The sequence below is a fragment of the Ovis canadensis genome, chromosome 13, assembly GCF_042477335.2.
Source record: "Ovis canadensis isolate MfBH-ARS-UI-01 breed Bighorn chromosome 13, ARS-UI_OviCan_v2, whole genome shotgun sequence".
NCBI lineage: Eukaryota > Metazoa > Chordata > Mammalia > Artiodactyla > Bovidae > Ovis > Ovis canadensis.
In genome coordinates, this window is record NC_091257.1 from 53,101,670 (window position 1) to 53,122,350 (window position 20,681).

At 49.6% G+C, this 20,681-nt stretch overlaps 1 long non-coding RNA gene across 1 annotated transcript; it reads left to right on the plus strand.

Annotated features, from left to right (window-relative positions):
* The first annotated feature begins 1,064 nt into the window (after positions 1 to 1,064).
* Positions 1,065 to 20,213, plus strand: LOC138416947 (uncharacterized). Its single transcript, XR_011247906.1, has 2 exons — positions 1,065 to 1,198; positions 18,573 to 20,213. It is a non-coding gene; the product is annotated as an uncharacterized lncRNA (long non-coding RNA).
* Positions 20,214 to 20,681: the final 468 nt, after the last annotated feature.

Here is a 20,681-nt window from a genome sequence, read left to right on the forward strand (position 1 = left end):
TTTAGAGCTTTTGCTTATTTATTTTTTTAATGTATTCATTTTTATTCATTTGGCTGCATCAGGTCTTAGTTGCATCATGCAAACGCTTAGTTGCAGCATCTGAGATCTAGTTCCCCAACCAGGGATCAAACCCAGGGCCCCTGCATTGGGAGCACAGAGTCTTAGCCACTGGAACACCAGAGAAGTCCTAGGGTGTTCATTTCTTTAGAAAGACCTTGCCCATTACATGGTAAGATAGATGAGGACAAGAAATTAGCTTTAAAAGACCTGGGCTTGGCATCCCTTTGAAAAGGAGACCCTTGATGGTCCAAGGAGTAAGGAGAGGGCACACAGGGGCAAGGTAACTCAGGGTGCCCAGATAGTGTTGCCCTTAACCCTGGTGAGAGCCCCCACGCTGGTCCTTCTGGGCTGTGTTGGGTAAGGAGTTGGTGAGACAAAGGGGACGTGTACAGCCAGATGACCCATAAGCTGTGTGACCCTCGGCAGGTTACTCAACCTCTCTGATCCTTCATTTCTTTCTCTAAAGTATGATGTCATGTGAAACTTTTACAAGGTTGAATCACAATGAATACTGAATGAAAACAGCTCTTCTAGGGCACACCCTCTTCTTCGAGGGCAGCATCCCCAGGCCCGTGGGGTGGCCCAGGGCCTCTGTCTGCAAGCTGCTTTCCCGGGCAGCTGCGGTAGCCAGAATCCCAACAGAAAAACAAGAGTCCAGGCCAACTGATTCTACAGGGAATTAATGTAGGAAGGAGCAGATGAAAACCTAATAGAAGCGGCAAGAAACCGCTGCTTCCCTCAGGCTGGAGGGACAGAGGAAGCAGGGCAAGATCAGTAGCTAAAACCAAAGAGGAGACAACGCCCGCTTGGGCTGGTTCAGAGCCGAAAGCGCTAGAGGTACCCGGCAGGGTTTCTCTCCTCCCGTGGAGGGGGAGGCGGTGCCGATCTCCCTTCCCCGCTTCCCATTGGCTGAACCTAGCGGGGATGCCCGCGTGCAAGGGGCCCTGGGAAATGTAGTCCACGGGGTCGGGCCAGGCAGCACTGCAGAGCAGGAGAGCGGGCGGGGGCGGGGGTGGACCCGATGGCTGTAGCTGATGCCCAGTTGTACCGTGGGGCGGAGAAGGGCTGCCTTCGGAGGCAACGGGTTTGCCTCTGCTGAATCTTCAAAGCTCCTCGGTCCACACATCGGTGGAGGAGGGTAAGTCTGGAGAGAGAAGCCTCTGTCACCCCGCACCATCAAGAGGGAGAACTGGAGAATGACCTTGTGGGCACTTCAGGTCACTTGACCCGGGGCCTGGGGAGCTAGTACGCTGGATCCCAACCCTGACCTCCCTGCACGATGGCTCCTGAGCCGCCCTGCCGGCCACAGCTGGGCATCTAACTCCGGGTTAGTGGAGAGCCGCCAACATGGGGGACGGGGAGAGGGTGGGGGAAAGGTGATGGGGGGGGGGGGTTGGTAATAGCAGTTGCTGTTGGTGAAGGCTTTAGGAGTCTAGGCGCTAAGCTTCATGCTCTAGATGGACAGTTTCATCTGTTCTTTTAACAACCCGTAATACGCACCAAGTATGTCCCCATAAAATCCAGGGGGAAAATTTTTTTTTATCGTCAAAAAATTTTAAAAGTATGTCCCAGGTGTCCACAAATAACTGAGCAAAGTCAAAATCCTGAAACTGAAAAATGGGAACCTCCCAGGAGGTCTGAGCCGGTGTGGCGTGACTGGCTGAGGCCAAACAAGACCTTAGGGTCAACATAATTTTCTGTTAGGTAGATAGAGAACCATTCACTTTGGCCTATGTTCTATGCAATACAGTGGGCATCAGCCCCCCCTCTGTTTTCCTTTAGTATTTATCATGATGCAGGTTTATAAAAGTTTCACATGACATTATACTTTAGGGGAAGAAATGAAGGATCGGAGAGGTTGAGTAACCTGCCTAGGGTCACACAGCTTGCCCGTGAGAGACAGCATGTTACTCTGTGATGGAGTGGCTGCTAATGAACCCCTCCCCCACTACTATTTCCCCACCTATCCAATCAGGTCCAGGGTGCCCGGCGCTGAGCTGAGGTGGCAGGCAGGGTGGTGATGTTGGATGTTTATATTCTGACAACATCCCAAGGCCAAATGCAAACTGGGCCATGCCCCAGAGTGTGATGCTACACTGCCTCCAGGTCATGATGGTGAGCACACCATGCATAGACGGAACAGGGTCAGTGGGAACCCCAGTGGTCAGCTCTCAGAAGCCTCTCTGGCTCTCCCTGACTTTTCCCTTTAAGCCAGTAAGACGATGGCAGCAGGAAGAGGCTATGAGGCTCTCCAGTCTCCCTTGCCCTGCAGGCCCCAAAGGGGTTGGGTGACTTGTCCAAGGTGACACAGCTGGTGGAGGATAACCCATACCACACGTGCAGCTGCAAAACCCATTTCATGCCTGCTTCCTCTCTCTGTCTCTGAAATGATGCCTCTTCACCACTTGAGTTTCGGTGGTTCAAACCTAGAGGGCAGAATGGGTTGGGTTGCATTTTTCACAAAAGCCTTCACAGGTCACAGGCAAGATTTTGCTTGTGAACTGAAAGTAGGAATTTATTAAGTATGGTTTAGGGCACAGCTCTCTCCCTCCTCCCCAACCCAAATATATCAGGATCTTTTCTCCTACCCCCAAAATTATATGACAGGGTGGAAAAGAGGAATCTGTTTCATTTTCCCACTCCTGGTGGGACATTTCCCCAAAAAGGCAATTCAATCCTCACTGGAAGATTAGGAAGAGGGCAGCTCCCAGTCTCATGGCTACATGAGACACAAGTAGATGAGAAGAGAGCTCAGACAGAGTCCAAAGCCTTGGGCTCCAGGCCTTTCATCCACCAGGCCTCTCATCCAGGCCTCAGCCATTTCATCGAGGGGTCAGGGGGCCACATCTTCCAGGTCCTTCTAGGAGGATTAACATTCTGCTAGAAGTCGTGTACTTGGGAGGCAGCAGTTGTAATACCTGAGTTCACAGCTAATGAGCTGCAGGGAGCAGGAGGCTATTTCAATGCACTCAGAGATGGGCAATCTACTTGAAAACGAGGCTACTTATGAATGCAAGGATGATATTACATCAGAGCATTTTGGCTGCTTAAAAAACACCCCCAAACTCAGTGTTTTAAAACAACAGCCATTTACTTAGCTCATGATTCTGCAAGTTAGCAGTTTGGGCTGGGCTCACTCCTATGGCCTGGGGCAGGGTTTGCCTGGCCTGGCTCCTGTGTCGATACAATGGCTCAGCCAAAGTGTATGGCTTCATCCTCACAGGGAAGCCTGGGCTTTATATCTTGTAGCTGGCAGGATCTGAAAACAAGAGCCGGGAGTTTCCCTGGGGGCTCAGTGGTAAAGAATCCGCCTACCAATGCAAGACACATGGGTTCGATCCCTAATCTGGGAAGATCGCACAAAGCCTATGCTCCACAACTATTGAGCCTGTGCTCCAGAGCCCGGGAGCTGCAACTACTGAAGTTCGTGCATCCGGAGCCCGTGCTCCACAACAAGAGAAGCCACCACAGTAAGAAGCCCATGCAACACAACTAGAGAGTAGACCCCGCTCACTACAACTAGAGAAAAGCCTTCAGAGCAACAAAGACCCAGCACAGCCAAAAGTAAATAAATAAAAATAAAATTTTAAAGACTGGAGCAGAAGAACTCAAGGTCACTGTGACTGTATTCCACTGCTAAGGTCAAGTGACAAGCCCAAGCCTGATTTGAGGATTGAGAAACTGGCTTCAGCTCTTCATGGGGGAAGCTGAAAAGTCACATCCCAAAGGGGCATGAACACAGGAAGGAAACAAAGACTATCACCATGTCCCCAGATATCCTTTCTAAAGTCTTCTAGGAAAAAAGCAGAGACTCCTGGCAAGAACAAAAATGTTGAATAGAATAGTCCACCCAAGCAAGGATTCTGTGGCATCAGCCCAGTGTGCACCTACTAAGTGCAAACTGCAAGTCTTAGCAGTGCTGAACTGGAGCCCCTGAGTCCTGATGCACAACAGCAACTGTTAAATCCTCTGGAATTTTGTGAGCCCTGTGTTGAACCATCACAGCTTGAAATTGACCATGGCAGGAATATTTACACCCTGGAATCAGCAAGCACCACAAATCAGGCAACTGAGTTAACAGGACTCCACTTGTTCAGTCACTCAGTCGTATCTGACCCTTTGCAACCCCATGGACTGCAGCACACCAGGCTTCCCTGTCCTTCACTATCTCCCAGAGTTTGCTCAAACTCGTTTCCATTGAGTCAGTGATGCCATCCAACCATCTCATCCTCTGTCATCCCCTTCTCCTCCTGCCTTCAATCTTTTCTAGCATCAGGATCTTTCCCAATGAGTTTGCTCTTCATATCAGATGACCAAACAAACACTACCATAACAAACACTTTCTCTCCCAACCCAATGAGTAAGACGGACAGATAGACAGTGAAAGATTATAAGACTCTAATCAGAACAGGCTGAGCGCAGTGCAAGGCAGAAGCCAAGAGACCGGAGGAGCTGGCTTTTTCTCTGGGCCTTGAAGGGTGAATAACGGGAGGCGAGGCTGCAACGGGAGTAAGGGGTGCAGGCAAAAGCAGAGAGCGGGGCTGAGATCACAGAGCGTCGTTTAGCCTGAGCTTGGCTTCCGGTGACGGTCAGAAGTTTACTGATCCCATCTCAATCTTGGGAAGTAAGGGGTCCAGGCAGGCACATGGCCCTCCCCCCACCAGCCCGTCCACCGTCCCGTTGCACGACCTTTTCCCTCCTCCTCCTCTAATTGGCTGCAGTGGGCAGTCCGTACACCCACCTGGATTTGACACCCGGCTGTGTGTGCTTAGACAAGTTGCTCAACCTCTCTGAATCTTTGTTTCCATGTCAACAAAATGGAGCAAAAGTAACTGCAGGGTCCCTGGGATTCAGGGGCTGATGCCGGTGTGGAACTTAGCATGTTGGCTACCCATAGAGTGGACACTCGGCGGGGAGTGTGTGTGAGAGAGAGACAGACAGGCAGGCAGACAGAAAGATTGGTTCTTCCCTCCTTTCTAGGCCCTGACCAAGCCCATCTCAGCCTCCCTCCACCCACTCTGGGCGGGGTGGGGGGGGTTTGGGGGCAAGGCCGCTCTCCTTCCCAAGCTTGCAGGGTTGGGGGAAGAAGGCCCCAGGTGACCTGGCCTTGTGTTGGTTGATTCTCTGTGGGCAGCCATGCTGAACCTTGACCACTTCAGTCCAGTTCACTGAAGTTGCTGCTTCAAACAAAGCATCCAAGGGGACTCCTGGCTGCAACCCCCCAGCTTGTCCACCTTGGTCTGCAGTTCAGGAACCCCATGATGGGATATGGCTGCCACACTTGCCTGGAAAGGCCTCTTTAGGAAACAGCACCAACCCCTCCAGGAACAAAAGGTGGGGTGTCTGGTTGGCGCAGGACCTAGATACAAGCCCAGAGGGTATGAGGGCCAGAAGTCAGCTGGGTCAGTGATCCAAGCAAATATTTGGCAGATCAAGGCTCAAGGCTGACCTTGAGAGTCCATCACTGGGTCCTCGGAGTGTGGGATCAGGCTACTCTCCCCCGCCTCCCCCTCACTGCAGGGGCAGGTGTTTCTAGCCCAGAGCGGCCCCCACCCCCCATTTTCCCAGCCCCCAACCTAGAGTTCCTGCCTTGCACACCTCACCCCAGTGGCTCCCCTACAAGTTAGTGTCTTCCCCAGAGTGAGGCGTGGGGGCCGCCAAGCATCTGACACTATGTATTCATTGAAAGGACTGATGCTGAAGCTGAAGCTCCAATACTTTGGCCACCTGATGTGAAGAACTGACTCATTGGAAATAGACCCTAGTGCTGGGAAAGATTGAAGGCAGGAGGAGAAGGGGACAACAGAGGATGAGATGGTTGGATGGCATCACCAACTCGATGGACATGAGTTTGAGTAAACTCTGGGAGTTGGCAATGGACAGGGAGGCCTGGCGTGCTGCAGGCCATGAGATTGCAGAGTCGGACATGACTGAGCCGCTGAATTGATTGATTGATCCCTCCTGAAGAGAGGCCCGCTACTCGCCCCCACCCCTAACATCCCAGCCCGGCTCTCAGTGCCCCTAGCTGGCAAGGATGTCCCCCTCCAAGCCTCTGAGGGAGACAGCCTCGGAGGCACGTGAGGGAGCTGGATGCACATCCCCCACGTCCCCTGCAATGGAGAAGGCTCCCGGTGCTTTCTTAGAAAGCTGCTGAGCACGGCCCCAGGCAAAGCCAAGAGCACGGCACTGCCTGCCCGGGTGCTTTGTTCCACTTCCTGGAGGGCTAAAAATACCCTGGCACTGCCAAGGAGCCCAGGGGAGCCAGCAGCGGGAGCGGTGATCAGGCACCTGCCACAGTTAAAAGGAGAAACGCAGTCACTCCTTCAGAGCAGAATGAGCCAGCTTCCTTTCCCCTGCCCGCTTGGTCCCCAAGACTCTCCCTTCTGTTTCCTCCTCTTGCCATCGAGGGGGCTCCCCTGGGCCCCTGCTGCACCCCTCTCCCTTCCTCCTTCCTCCCGCTGAACCACCTCCACCCCAGAGCAGATGACTGGGCTCTGACACGTGTCAGAACAGCCACTGTCCTGCAGAGCACCCCAGAAGCCTCATATTCCTCCAGCAAGGCTGTGATTAGCACCCAGGCTTCAGACGGAAATCCCTTAGTGGGTGAGAACCCAGGGGCTTCAGTTCAAGAGATGGGTCTTGACATCTGTCCAGCCTCAGTCCGTCTTTATCTTCTCAGGACCTCAGGCCTCTTTGAGAATCTGATGAGAGGTCTGGGCCCGGAGTAGCCTTCTCCAAGCAGTGGGAGGGAATGCACGATGGTCAGAGCCCCATCCAGAACCCCCCAAGCCCCCCCAAGTGAGGAGCCCTCCATGTGTTGGAAGCCGGGCCCTGAGTAACACCCTGAGATGGACGATGCGGGAGGGGTGAGGGAGTGGGTCGGGGCATGCAGACAACCGACAGGGCAAGTGTGGGGGAGAGGACCAAGGGCCATGTGGTGGGGGGCTGGAGGGGCCAGGACAAACCGGGGTGCAGAAAGGAAGAGGGCATATTTGAATGGGATTTTGAAGGACAGACAAAATTTAACCAGAGAGAAAATGTAGGGTCAGAGAAGGGCATGAAAAAATAGCCTGTCTGGAAGCAAGAGCAGCCAAAGGACTTGCATAGGGCTTGAGGGGCGAGCATGTCGGTTTTCCATTGCTGTGTAACAAGGAACACACGCTGGTTGTCTCACAGTTTCCGTAGGTCAGGGGTGAGCACAGCTCTGCTGGATTTTCTGCCCATGAGTTGCAGAAGGTGTCTGAGGGCTGTGGTATCCCTGAGGCTTCGAGGGGACAAATCTGCCTCTCACTTCATCCAGGTGACTGGCAGAATCCATTGCCTCACAACTCCAGGACCAAGAGCCCCAGGTTTCTACTGGAGGCCACTGCAGGCTCCTGGAAGCCTTCTCATCACATAAATTGGCTGAAATGGAATCTTATATCAGATAACCTAAGCAGGAAAACTACATTCTATGGTCAAACAGCCAGTCACAGGTCCCACCTACATCTGGGTGAGGGGATCACACAGAGGGGTAAAAATAGGGGGTGGAGTTCACCAGGCCATTGCAGAATTCTGCTGACCACAGTAAGACTTAGCTGGAAGACAGGGTCAAAGTCCAGTTGTGAAGACCCTTGATTCAGTGGGAAACAGAAAGCCCTGAAAGCGGCTGGGAGGAAAGGATGAGAGCAGAGGTACAAAGTCAGTGCCCTTTGGGAAGGCAGCTGCCATGGCTTAGTGTCCACTCAGCTGATTCTGATTTCCTTCTGGCCTCTATTCAAGTAAGTAATCAGTAAGTCTGATCAGTAAGTCTTCCCTGTCCACCTGACAGGAGAGGCTCACCTGCCTCTTCTCCCAACTCCTCACTCAGCCTTATTGTCTCACAGCCCTTACCACCATTGGTCCCGCTCTGTGTTTGCCTATCTATCTGCTCATTGTCTTTCGCTCCCTCATAGACTGCAAGAATTCTATTTGGCTTACTGCTGTATCTCCAGCCACATGAACAGTGCCTGGGGTAGAGCGCATGCTCAGTAAATATTTGCCTGTCACTCCAGACAGAAAGAATGGATGAATGAATGGGCTCAAGAAATTCTGGCAAGAGACTTGCTAAAACTGCCTGTGATTAAAATTCAGCAGCGGAAGAAGGCTGCACTGGTGACGCACTGAGGTTCGTGTTGATGAGTTGGGTGGTGATGCTCACCAGCATCTCCACGGGAAGGGGATGATCGCAATGGAAAATAGACACTGAGTTTAGCTTTGCTCGAATGAATCTGAGACAGCTGGGAGCAGCCAGGTTGGGATAGCTAGTAGGCAGTTGGAAATGTGAGATTCCAAGCTCATGAGATGAGTAGGGAACGGGAAATAGATTCCACAGTTAGTGCTCCTAGGGGACAGATAAGTCATGAGGTTAAACGACAGGAGAGAACCAACGAAGCATCTGGAAAGGAGTCCATCTGAGAGGTAAGAGGAGATGGGGCAGGGGGGCGGGCAGGGCAAAAAAGTTCCTGGAAGAAGGTGGTCCATGCTCAATGATGCAGACAGGCCAAGCAAACAAGACAAGAACCGAAAGACTTTGGTAATGAGGGGCCGCTGATGACCCCATGACAGCAATCTCAGAGGCATGAGGGATTCCAGGTCAGTGAGGGGCTGCAAGTGGTACCAAGTTCCCCTCAAGGAGGAACCTGGGATGACACTGAGAACAGACATGATCGTGAGGAAGGGAGGAGGGAAGAAACGGACAGGTCCCAGGGTGATGAAGGATGTTCTGGGACAGCCAATGAGCCCAGACTCAGACCCCGCTCACACTGGAACGTTCCCTGTCCTGCCCCGCCTCCACCCAGCCATCAACACAGAAGGAGCTAAGGAAAGGAGGGACTTGGATGGAGAACACATGCCGTCCCTTGAACCTGCCCCAGCCCTGGGCTTGAACTAGCTGCTGAGAGAAGCCTAAAAGGGAATCCTCAGCGGGGGAGTTCAGCATCTGAGGCCTCCTGGTTACTCATGGGGCATTCTCCTCTCACCTGTTCCCTGGGGCTGGAACCCACTGGGAGGAAAGGATGAGAACAGAGGTACAAGGTCAGTGCCTTCTGGGAAGGTGGTTGCCATGGTTCCAGGGAAGTGGATCAGGGGCTGTGGCCATGGGGAGGGAGAAGAAAGACCCAGTAAAAGACCCGTGGCAGATGGCAGCATCTCCCGTCCACGGGCTCTTCCACAATGAGACCTCGACACACCCCTTCCGAGAGGTGAGGCCTGAGTCTCTCCACCCTGACCCTGGTGGCCATTGTGACTCAACTAGTAGAGTCTGGCATAAAGCGCAGCAATGACCTCATCCTTGGGGTTGGACCTCACAGCTGAACAGAACCATGCAGCTTCTGAAGGTTTCTCTCTGGGAACATGTGTCTTTGTAGCTCTGAGCCACCACATAAGTCTGACTAACCTAAAACCACCACAAAGAAGGCCCTTTGACCTGGCCTCAGCTGAACTCCCAGCTGACACATGCCAGCCACACCTCTCACCAAGGCTCTTGAAAGCCATGGCTCTTGACCTTGATCTGCCTTGTTTCTGGGGTAGATCATAAGGCCCAACCTACCCCCCTCCCCTACCAGCCCTGAGAAGGCTGACTTTACCTCCCCAGGGCCTAGAGTGAGTGATAGGCAAGCAGGCCCTGGGCAGGGTATCGCCCCTGACCTGGTCCCCGTGGTGGTGGACACAAGTCACCTGCCAGCTCCCAGACCCCCACCCACTCCCCTCCAGGAAACATGAAAATCCAGAGACCATCCCAGGCCCCGCTGCACTCCAGGAAGAGAAACTGGGCAGCTGCCCAGAATCACACAAAATGGACTTTGGGCTGATTGCCCAAGCTGGACCAATGCCCCCACCTTCTTAGAAAGGGCACTGTTTCCGGAACCAAGGCCACAGCTTGTCACGAAAGCCAGATGTTGGCAGAGCAGGACAGATAGATGGGAGGGGCCACTTGAGCCAGATGGGGCACCTCCCTGATGCCTCCCCAGCCTGTCATTTGGGGGCAGGGAAGGCAATCCTCAAGTGCAGGGAGTAAGTCATTATGGAGGACAGTTCCAGCTGCTTCTGAGAACAGGCTGCAAGGGCACTGGGGACTCAACCCCCAAATCTCAGCCCTTAGCAGTGAGATAAACAGAGTTTGGGGAGCATCACAAGATGGTCCTCTTTAGAGCGAAATGGGTAAGGGGAAATCAGGAAGAAAATGTTTCATATCCTGTGCTTGTATTAGGATACATGTAACCGGCCATTTAGGATAGGGTTCGATTTATTATTTAAGTGGACTTTTATTCAGTTGGATGGCATCACCAACTCAATGGACATGAGTTTGAGCAAGCTTTGGGAGATGGTGAAGGACAGGGAAGCCTGGCATGCTGCAGTCCACGGGGTCGCAAAGAGTCGGACAAAACTGAATGACTGAACAATTCTCAGTTATCCATTCTTTTAAATAATTTTGTAAAATTTATCTTTGGCTATGCTGGGGGTTTCAGTGTGTCTGCCCTCTGATGCCCTCTTGCAACACCTACCATCTTACTTGGGTTTCTCTTACCTTGGGCGTGGGGTAGCTCTTCACGGCTGCTCCAGCAAAGCGCAGCCGCTGCTCCTTGCCTTGGACAAAGGGTATCTCCTCACTGCCGCCCTTCCTGACCTTCAACGTGGGATAGCTCCTCTAGGCCCTCCTGTGCCAGCGCAGCCACCGCTCCATGGATATGGGTTGATCTTCCTGGCCTCCGCCCCTGGCCTCAGGCATGGGGTGGCTCCTCCCGCCCCAGACCCTGGCCTCTGGATCACAGCCTTTTCTAACTCAATGAAACCAAGCCATGCCCACGGCGCAACCCAAGACGGGCGGGTCATGGTGAAGAGGTCTGACAGAATGTGGTCCACTGGAGAAGGGAATGGCAAACCACTTCAGTATTCTTGCCTTGAGAACCCCATGAACAGTATGAAAAGGCAAAATAATAGGATACTGAATGAGGAACTCCCCAGGTCAGTAGGTGTCCAATATGCTACTGGAGATCAGTGGAGAAATAACTCCAGAAAGAAAGAAGGGATGGAGCCAAAGCAAAAACAATACCCAGCTGTGGATGTGACTGGTGCTAGAAACAAAGTCTGATGCTGTAAAGAGCAATACTGCATAGGAACCTGAAATGTCAGGTCCATGAATCAAGGCAAATTGGAAGTGGTCAAACAAGAGATGGCAACAGTGAATGTCGACATTCTAGGAATTAGCGAACTAAAATGGACTGGAATGGGTGAATTTAACTCAGATGACCATTATATCTACTACTGCGGGCAGGAATCTCTCAGAAGAAATGGAGTAGCTATCATGGTCAGCAAAAGAGTCCAAAATGCAGTACTTGGATGCAGTCTCAAAAATGACAGAATGATCTCTGTTCGTCTCCAAGGCAAACCATTCAATATCACAGTTATCCAAGTCTATGCCCCAACCAGTAACGCTGAAGAAGTTGAAGTTGAACGGTTCTATGAAGACCTACAAGACCTTTTAGAACTAACATCCAAAAAAGATGTCCTTTTCATTATAGGGGACTGGAATGCAAAAGTAGGACGTCAAGCAACACCTGGAGTAACAGGCAAATTTGGCCTTGGAATGCGGAATGAAGCAGGGCAGACTAATAGAGTTTTGCCAAGAAAATGCACCGGTCATAGCAAACACCCTCTTCCAACAACACAAGAGAAGACTCTACACATGGACATCATCAGATAGTCAACACCAAACTCAGATTGATTATATTCTTTGCAGCCAAAGATGAAGAAGCTCTATACAGTCAGCAAAAACAAGACCGGGAGCTGACTGTGGCTCAGATCATGAACTCCTTATTGCCAAATTCAGACTTAAATTGAAGAAAGTAGGGAAAACCACTAGACCATTGAGGTATGACCTCAATCAAATCCCTTATGATTATACAGTGGAAGTGAGAAATAGATTTAAGGGCCTAGATCTGATAGATAGAGTGCCTGATGAACTATGGAATGAGGTTCGTGACATTGTACAGGAGACAGGGATCAAGACCATCCCCATGGAAAAGAAATGCAAAAAAGCAAAATGGCTGTCTGGGGAGGCCTTACAAATAGCTCTGAAAAGAAGAGAAGCTGATCTCTTTAACAAGTGGTGCTGGGAAAACTGGTCAACCACTTGTAAAAGAATGAAACTAGACCACTTTCTAACACCGCACACAAAAATAAACTCAAAATGGATTAAAGATCTAAATGTAAGACCAGAAACTATAAAACTCCTAGAGGAGAACATAGACAAAACACTCTCCGACATAAATCACAGCAGGATCCTCTATGATCCACCTCCCAGAATTCTGGAAATAAAAGCAAAAATAAACAAATGGGATCTAATTAAAATTAAAAGCTTCTGCACAACAAAGGAAAATATAAGCAAGGTGAAAAGACAGCCTTCTGAATGGGAGAAAATAATAGCAAATGAAGCAACTGACAACTAATCTAAAAAATATACAAGCAACTTATGCAGTTCAATTCCAGAAAAATAAACGACCCAATCAAAAAATGGGCCAAAGAACTAAATAGACATTTCTCCAAAGAAGACATATGGATGGCTAACAAACACATGAAAAGATGCTCAATATCACTCATTATCAGAGAAATGCAAATCAAAACCACAATGAGGTACCACTTCACACCAGTCAGAATGGCTGCAATCCAAAAATCTGCAAGCAATAAATGCTGGAGAGGGTGTGGAGAAAAGGGAACCCTCCTACACTGTTGGTGGGAATGCAAACTAGTACAGCCACTATGGAGAACAGTGTGGAGATTCCTTAAAAAATTGCAAATAGAACTACCTTATGACCCAGCAATCCCACTGCTGGGCATACACACCAAGGAAACCAGAATTGAAAGAGACACATGTACCCCAATGTTCATCGCAGCACTGTTTATAATAGCCAGGACATGGAAACAACCTAGATGTCCATCAGCAGATGAATGGATAAGAAAGCTGTGGTACATATACACAATGGAGTATTACTCAGCCGTTAAAAAGAATTCATTTGAATCAGTTCTGATGAGATGGATGAAACTGGAGCCGATTATACAGAGTGAAGTAAGCCAGAAAGAAAAACACCAATACAGTATACTAACACATATATATGGAATTTAGAAAGATGGCAATGACGACCCTGTATGCAAGACAGGAAAAAAGACACAGCTGTGTATAACGGACTTTTCGACTCAGAGGGAGAGGGAGAGGGTGGGATGATTTGGGAGAATGGCATTCTAACATGTATACTATCATGTAAGAATTAAATCGCCAGTCTATGTCTGACGCAGGATACAGCATGCTTGGGGCTGGTGCAGGTGATGACCCACAGAGATGTTATGGGGAGGGAGGTGGGAGGGGGGGTTCATGTTTGGGAACACATGTAAGAATTAAAAATTTTAAAATTAAAAAAATAAAAAACTAAAAAAAAACATAAAAAAATAAAGTTCTTGTCTACTAATCCCCCCCAAAAAAAGAAGAGAAGTTAAAAGCAAAGGAGAAAAGGAAAGATATAAGCATCTGAATGCAGAGTTCCAAAGAATAGCAAGAAGAGATAAGAAAGCCTTCCTCAGCGATCAATGCAAAGAAATAGAGGAAAAGAACAGAATGGGAAAGACTAGAGATCTCTTCAAGAAAATTAGAGATACCAAGGGAACATTTCATGCAAAGATGGGCTCGATAAAGGACAGAAATGGTCTGGACCTAACAGAAGCAGAAGATATTAAGAAGAGGTGGCAAGAATACACAGAAGAACTGTACAAAAGAGATCTTCACAACCCAGATAATCACGATGGTGTGATCACTCATCTAGAACCAGACATCCTGGAATGTGAAGTCAAGTGGGCCTTAGAAAGCATCACTACAAACAAAGCTAGAGGAGGTGATGGAATTCCAGTGGAGCTATTTCAAATCCTGAAAGATGATGCTGTGAAAGTGCTGCACTCAATATGCCAGCAAATTTGGAAAATTCAGCAGTGGCCACAGGACTGGAAAATGTTAGTTTTCATTCCAATCCCAAAGAAAGGCAATGCCAAAGAATGCTCAAACTACTGAACAATTGCACTCATCTCACACGCTAGTAAAGTAATGCTCAAAATTCTCCAAGCCAGGCTTCAACAATATATGAACCGTGAACTTCCTGATGTTCAAGCTGGTTTTAGAAAAGGCAGAGGAACCAGAGATCAAATTTCCAACATACGCTGGATCATTGAAAGAGCAAGAGAGTTCCAGAAAAACATCTATTTCTGCTTTCTTGACTATGCCAAAGCCTTTGACTGTGTGGATCACAATAAACTGTGGAAAATTCTTCAAGAGATGGGAATACCAGACCACCTGACCTGCCTCTTGAGAAATCTGTATGCAGGTCAGGAAGCAACAGTTAGAACTGGACATGGAACAACAGACTGGTTCCAAGTAGGAAAAGGAGTACATCAAGGCTGTATATTGTCACCCTGCTTATTTAACTTATATGCAGAGTACATCATGAGAAACGCTGGACTGGAAGAAACACAAGCTGGAATCAAGATTGCCAGGAGAGGAGAGGGAGAGGGTGGGATGATTTGGGAGAATGGCATTCTAACATGTATACTATCATGCCAGTAAGAATGCCAGTCTATGTCTGACGCAGGATACAGCATGCTTGGGGCTGGTGCATGGGGATGACCCACAGAGATGTTATGGGGAGGGAGGTGGGAGGGGGATGCATGTTTGGGAACACATGTAAGAATTAAAGATTTTTAAATTAAAAAAATTAAAAAAAAAAAAGATTGCCAGGAGAGCTGCAGTCCATGGGGTCACGAAGAGTCGGACACGACTGAGCGACTTCACTTTCACTTTTCACTTTCATGCATTAGAGAAGGAAATGGCAACCCACTCCAGTGTTCTTGCCTGGAGAATCCCAGGGACGGCAGAGCCTGGTGGTCTGCCGTCTATGGGGTCGCACCAAGTCGGACACGACTGAAGTGACTTAGCAGCAGCAGATATGCAGATGACAGCACCCTTCTGGCAGAAAGTAAAGAGGAACTAAAAAGCCTCTTGATGAAAGTGAAAGAGGAGAGTGAAAAAGTTGGCTTAAAGCTCAACATTCAGAAAACGAAGATCATGGCATCCGGTCCCATCACTTCATGGCAAATAGATGGGGAAACAGTGGAAACAGTGTCAGACTTTATTTTTGGGGGCTCCAAAATCACTGCAGATGGTGACTGCAGCCATGAAATTAAAAGACGCTTACTCTTTGGAAGAAAAGTTATGACCAACCTAGATAGCTTATTCAAAAGCAGAGACATTACTTTGCCAACTAAGGTCCATCTAGTCAAGGCTATGGTTTTTCTTGTGGTCATGTGTGGATGTGAGAGTTGGACTGTGAAGAAGGCTGAGCGCCGAAGAATTGCTGCTTTTGAACTGCAGTGTTGGAGAAGATTCTTGAGAGTCCCTTGGACTGCAAGGAGATCCAACCAGTCCATTCTGAAGGAGATCAGCCTTGGGATTTCTTTGGAAGGAATGATGCTAAAGCTGAAACTCCAGTACTTTGGCCACCTCATGTGAAGAGTTGATTCATTGGAAAAGACTCTGATGCTGGGAGGGATCGGGGGCAGGAGGAGAAGGGGACGACAGAGTATGAGATGGCTGGATGGCATCACTGAAATGGGCGTGAGTCTGAGTGAACTCTGGGAGATGGTGATGGACAGGGAGGCTTGGCGTGCTGCAGTTCATGGAGTTGCAAAGAGTTGGACACGACTGAGCGACTAAACTGAACTGAACTGATGCTGGGGGTTCCTTGCTTCCCAGGCTTTTCCCTTGTTGCAGAGAGCAGAGGCTATGCCCTAGGTGCAGTGTGCAGGCTTCTCATTGTGGTGGCTTCTCTTGTTGTGGAGCACGGGCTTTAGGACACATGAGCTTCAGTCGTCGTGGTGCACAGGCTTAGTTGTTCCACGGCATGTGGGATCTTCCCGGATCAGGGATCGAATCTGTGTCCCCTGCATTGGCAGGCAGATTCTTTACCACCAAGCCACCAGGGAATCCCTATGCATTCTTTTAACAAATATTCATGGAACATCTAATATGTGCCCATCTCCCCAAATGAGAAAGACATGCTTTCTTGAATACATATATGTGAAAATATGCAGAAGCTATCTCCAGGACAGTGGTCCTCAACCTGCATCCCCAGGGACATTTGTCATTGTCTGGAGATAATTTTGGCATCCGGTGGGTGCTGCTTATATCCTACAATGCACAAGACTGTCCCCATGACGTAGAACTATTTGGTCTGAAATGCCATTAGGGCTGACACTGAGAAACTCTGGGGCTGGAAAGATGAACATAACACAAGAAACAGGTGAGTGATGCTTACCTGTGGGGCAGAGGAACTGGGAGACCAGGATACATGGAGATTATACATGATACATGTGAGATGATTCTTCTCCATTGTGCACTGTTTTGAGCCATTTTGTAGAATGTCTTACCATGTGCATGTTTTCCTTATTTTCTAAAAGGAATAACTATGACTTGTCGTAGCCGTACTTATTTGGGAGCCTTCTGGTTGTTGGGGCAAAGGAATTTGAAGAGGAGGGAGTCCCAGGGTGTGCACAGTCTGGAGCACCTGCAGCTGTGGGCCATCCAGCCTCCTGTGGTCCAGGCTCCTCAACTTTGCCACTGACACTGAAGCCCCGGTCGCTCTTTCCCGATCACTGTTGGGTGTTCAGCAGCATCCCTGGCTTCTGCCCACTCCTTGCCAGGGGCATTCTCCCCTTCACTGTGACAGCCAAACATATTTCCAGATATTCCCAAATGTCCAAGGGGAGGCTGACAAGGGGCAAAATCACGTCTGGTTCGGAACCACTATGCCAAACCCACTCTGCAAATCCAAACACAGGGAATTTCCCATTCACTGACCTCACACATTTACAGTGGCCGGGCTGCATCCTCAGAGGGTCACGGAACCATGCAAACCAGCACAAGGACATGGAGTGAGCAGAAGCGTGGGGAGCAAAGAGTGGGCTTTCAGCTACCTGTGGAAACTGATGCTCCCCGATCCCTGAGACAAGAGGGGCCTCGGGACTCCTCTGAACCATCCACCCAGTTCACTGAGGAGGAAATAGAGCAGAGAGGTGATGTGGCCAGAGTCACACAGTGCATGATGACTGGTGACACTGGAACCACTGTTCCCTGTAGCATCCCGAGATGTCCCTTGGACAGGACATTTCCTTGTTCCTCATCCACTCTCTATTCTACGGGCATCCTGGAGTCTCCTGGGACACTCTCTTGAAAGTGGACCACCTAAGAGGGTGCAGGGCTAGCGTCCTGGGTTCTCCACATTTACCCTGCCTTTCTTGATAAGCTGTTCCCAGGCAGCACTAGCTTCAGTGTGAACTCGCTTGTTTGTGGACACAGGGTTGTCTCCCAAGAGTTCCTTCTGAGGCCACAGGAGCTGGGACCTGGGGAAAGCTGGTTTACAGAACCCTCTGACGTTTCAGTGACAGAGACCAGCAGGGAGGAATGGCTGAGAATCAAAATCCACCTAGTTTCAGGTCCCTGGGGAAAGGCAAGTCAGGGTGAGCCTGGCTTTGACAACAAAGTCAGCCAAGCCATCTGGTCCCTTCTCTCCTGGTATGAAAAGCCAGGCTGCTTTTTTCATGGTGAAGAACCCAGGCGTGGAAGCTGGACTGCCTGGGTTTGTAATCCTCTTCTGCTACTTTCTGCTGTGTGGTCTCAGGCAAGCTACTCAACCTCTCTGAGCCTGAGTAGTTACATCAATAACAGTGACCGCTTCATAGTATCATTAGAGTCAGCTAAAATAAAATACGTGACATTCTTAGCACAGCTACCAGCACATTGTACCTACAAGTTACATGATTCCACTGCTATTGCTGTATGATTCATTCTAAATATAATTAGGAATACAGTGTTTACAAATATGATATAAATATAATAATACCATGGCTCATGGGCCCAAAACAGGTTTTCACAAATAAATTTCATCTGGGGACAAATAGGCTAGAAAACGAATGAGACATTTCTGGTCATTTGTATGACATTCCCCCCACCCCCCATCCCATATTGGAAAATAAGAGGCACTTTTAAAAACAAATTTTAATGGTGGCCTAGCTCAACTGAACAGGACACAGTCGCCCTGTTCTTGGTTTCGGCTGCTTTCCATCTGCGGTGTTCTTCTCATTGATCAGAGATCAATCCCTAAGGCCCGGCAAAGGAAGCTTTTAATTGCTCTGGATGGACCGATTTGGGGCTTAGCTGCTCAAGCATATAATTGACTGAGAGAGAGGGAGAGAGGATGAATTACTTTGAGATTGCTTTGAGATAAACGTGTAGTCAGATCTCCCCCTCCCCAATCTGACCTAAAAGAGACCCCCTCGCCTGTCTCCCCCAGCTCTGGGTCTAGGAGGCCCAAAGCAGGAACCGCGTTTTCCTGCTTTTATCAAAATAACAATGGGTGATAATAACCACCACTCTCCTTCATCATTTGCACTTGCCGTAGGTTGGATTTCCCCAGAAGACCTGGGACAAACATGGAGTCAACCTTCTCTATTTGGAGGGAAGGCTGGAGGGACCAGGAAGGGAGAGGGAAAGTGAGTCAGAGAATGGGAGTCGGCCAATAAACGGTGTGTTGGCAAGCACGTAACCACTGGGACCCCTGGCACTTAACCCTCCAGGGAAATGTGGGGGCCGGCACAGAACACAGACTTCAGCATCAGCTTGTTCAAGGGACAAGGGGGCTGGGGGAAATTATACACCAGCCCGCTTGGTCACGGCCTCAGGGCTGCTCCTGGTCGAGGGGGAGTCAATTCCTGGCGTGTGCAGCCACCCCCAGGACAGGCAGCCAGGGGAAGGGTGACACAGACAGAGGGGGCCCCCTCTGGAAAGGGAATGTGTGGGGTGAAGGGGCACCGAGAGACTCAAATAACAAGCCCCCCAATAGGATGATTCTATTAGGGGAACCACTGGCTGAAATGACCCGCTGTGACCAGACACCACGGTAACCTTTTATATGAGTTGTTTTACAACAGGAGGTCCTGGTAAGAAATACAGAACTAACAAGCTACCACCAACTGGAAGAATTCGGGAAAGGTCAAAAGGAGAGAGGAAACTCCAGTCCATATATATGTCCTACCAACCTCCCAGGAGCCTTCTGGCTGGAAGCCATTTTGGCTGAGTGGATGCAAGCACCATCAGGAAGGACTCCTGACTCAGAAGGATTGGCCAGAGACAACCCAGGAGCTAATCCCATCACCATAAAACACAAGACTGTGAGCCACGTGGCAGAGCCCTTCTCCTGGTTCCCTTTGCGCTGCTGTTCTCTGCCCAGGCACCCCTTCCCAAAAAAGCCTCTTGCTTTGTCAGCATGCACGTCTCCTCGGACAATTCATTTTCAAGTGTTAGATAAGAGCCCACTCTCGGGCCCTTGGACGGGGTCCCCCTTCCTGTAACAATTCCCTGTTTCCCCACTCAAATATCCAAAGGATGTGTGACCTAACTGAATGTATTTAAGATAATCTTTCAGTCAATGAAATAGTTAATTATCTATTTATAACAAGTAACTTACTTGCCATCTGTGAGGTTGGCAAGTCATGATCACAGGTTATGTGGGACAACGTGTTACTTTAGAAGAGTGCTCTCGTCACCCTATCCTGTCACTCGATTTTTTTGCCACCTCATCCACTGCACCTGTGGGCTCAGGGCCTCTGCCATCATCAAAGCCACCTTTTGAGTCATCTGAGTCGTCTAAGCACGTCTTCTTCTCTCCCTTCTTGGTTCTCTGCGATGCAACATTTTTGAAATCTGTAGGATGCTTTCATGGGCATTTTTATCCAAGCTTCAAGCACCTATTTGCATAACATTAGGGCAGCTGGCGGTCCCATTCATCAGAGCTGTCCCTGCCTGATCCCCATCCTGTAACCACGGACTGCGTGTTCTTAAGTGTCCTCAAAGGATCTGTGCACACTCGCACTGGAGCCTATGACGCCATAGGATCCGTTCCAATCTGGGTTAAACTTGCTAACTGCCTCTCAAGCGGTTCCTCAGATGACCTTGGCCAGAAGGACCCATGCAGGTTGTTTTAGGCAGCATATCTCACTGGTTGTTCAAAAACTAATCACTAAGAGCACTCCACTACATGAAAGAATGTGTGCGTCTTTCTTGAAAATGAACAGCCTCCTGTTTCGGCATCATTTGGTGAGTGGGGAAATTCATGGTATATCCAGAGTGCTTTCGGTGGTTCTGGGCATAAGCTCGTGTAACCTCACTACCCAACCCTGTAAGGTGGGCTCTGGGATACTTCCCATTTTATGGATGGAGAAACTGAGTCTTGGAGATGGGAAGGGACTGGCCCAGAGTCACACAGGAAGAGGCAGTAGAGCGATCTGAACCCTGGGTCTGACTGAAAACAGGAGAGAAGAGGGCTGTAGGGGGCTGGGTCCCTCTGGAGTTGGGAAGGGCCCTGGGTGGAGAGAACACTGTGGAGCTAGACACCTTCGTCACATAACAGGAGCACGGCTGCTGAGCCTTAAGGGCCTCCATGTCTCCCAGGGGCCCCTGACCCCACTGGAGACCACCCCAGTCCAGGCCTGGAACCAATGGCCATGTAGGG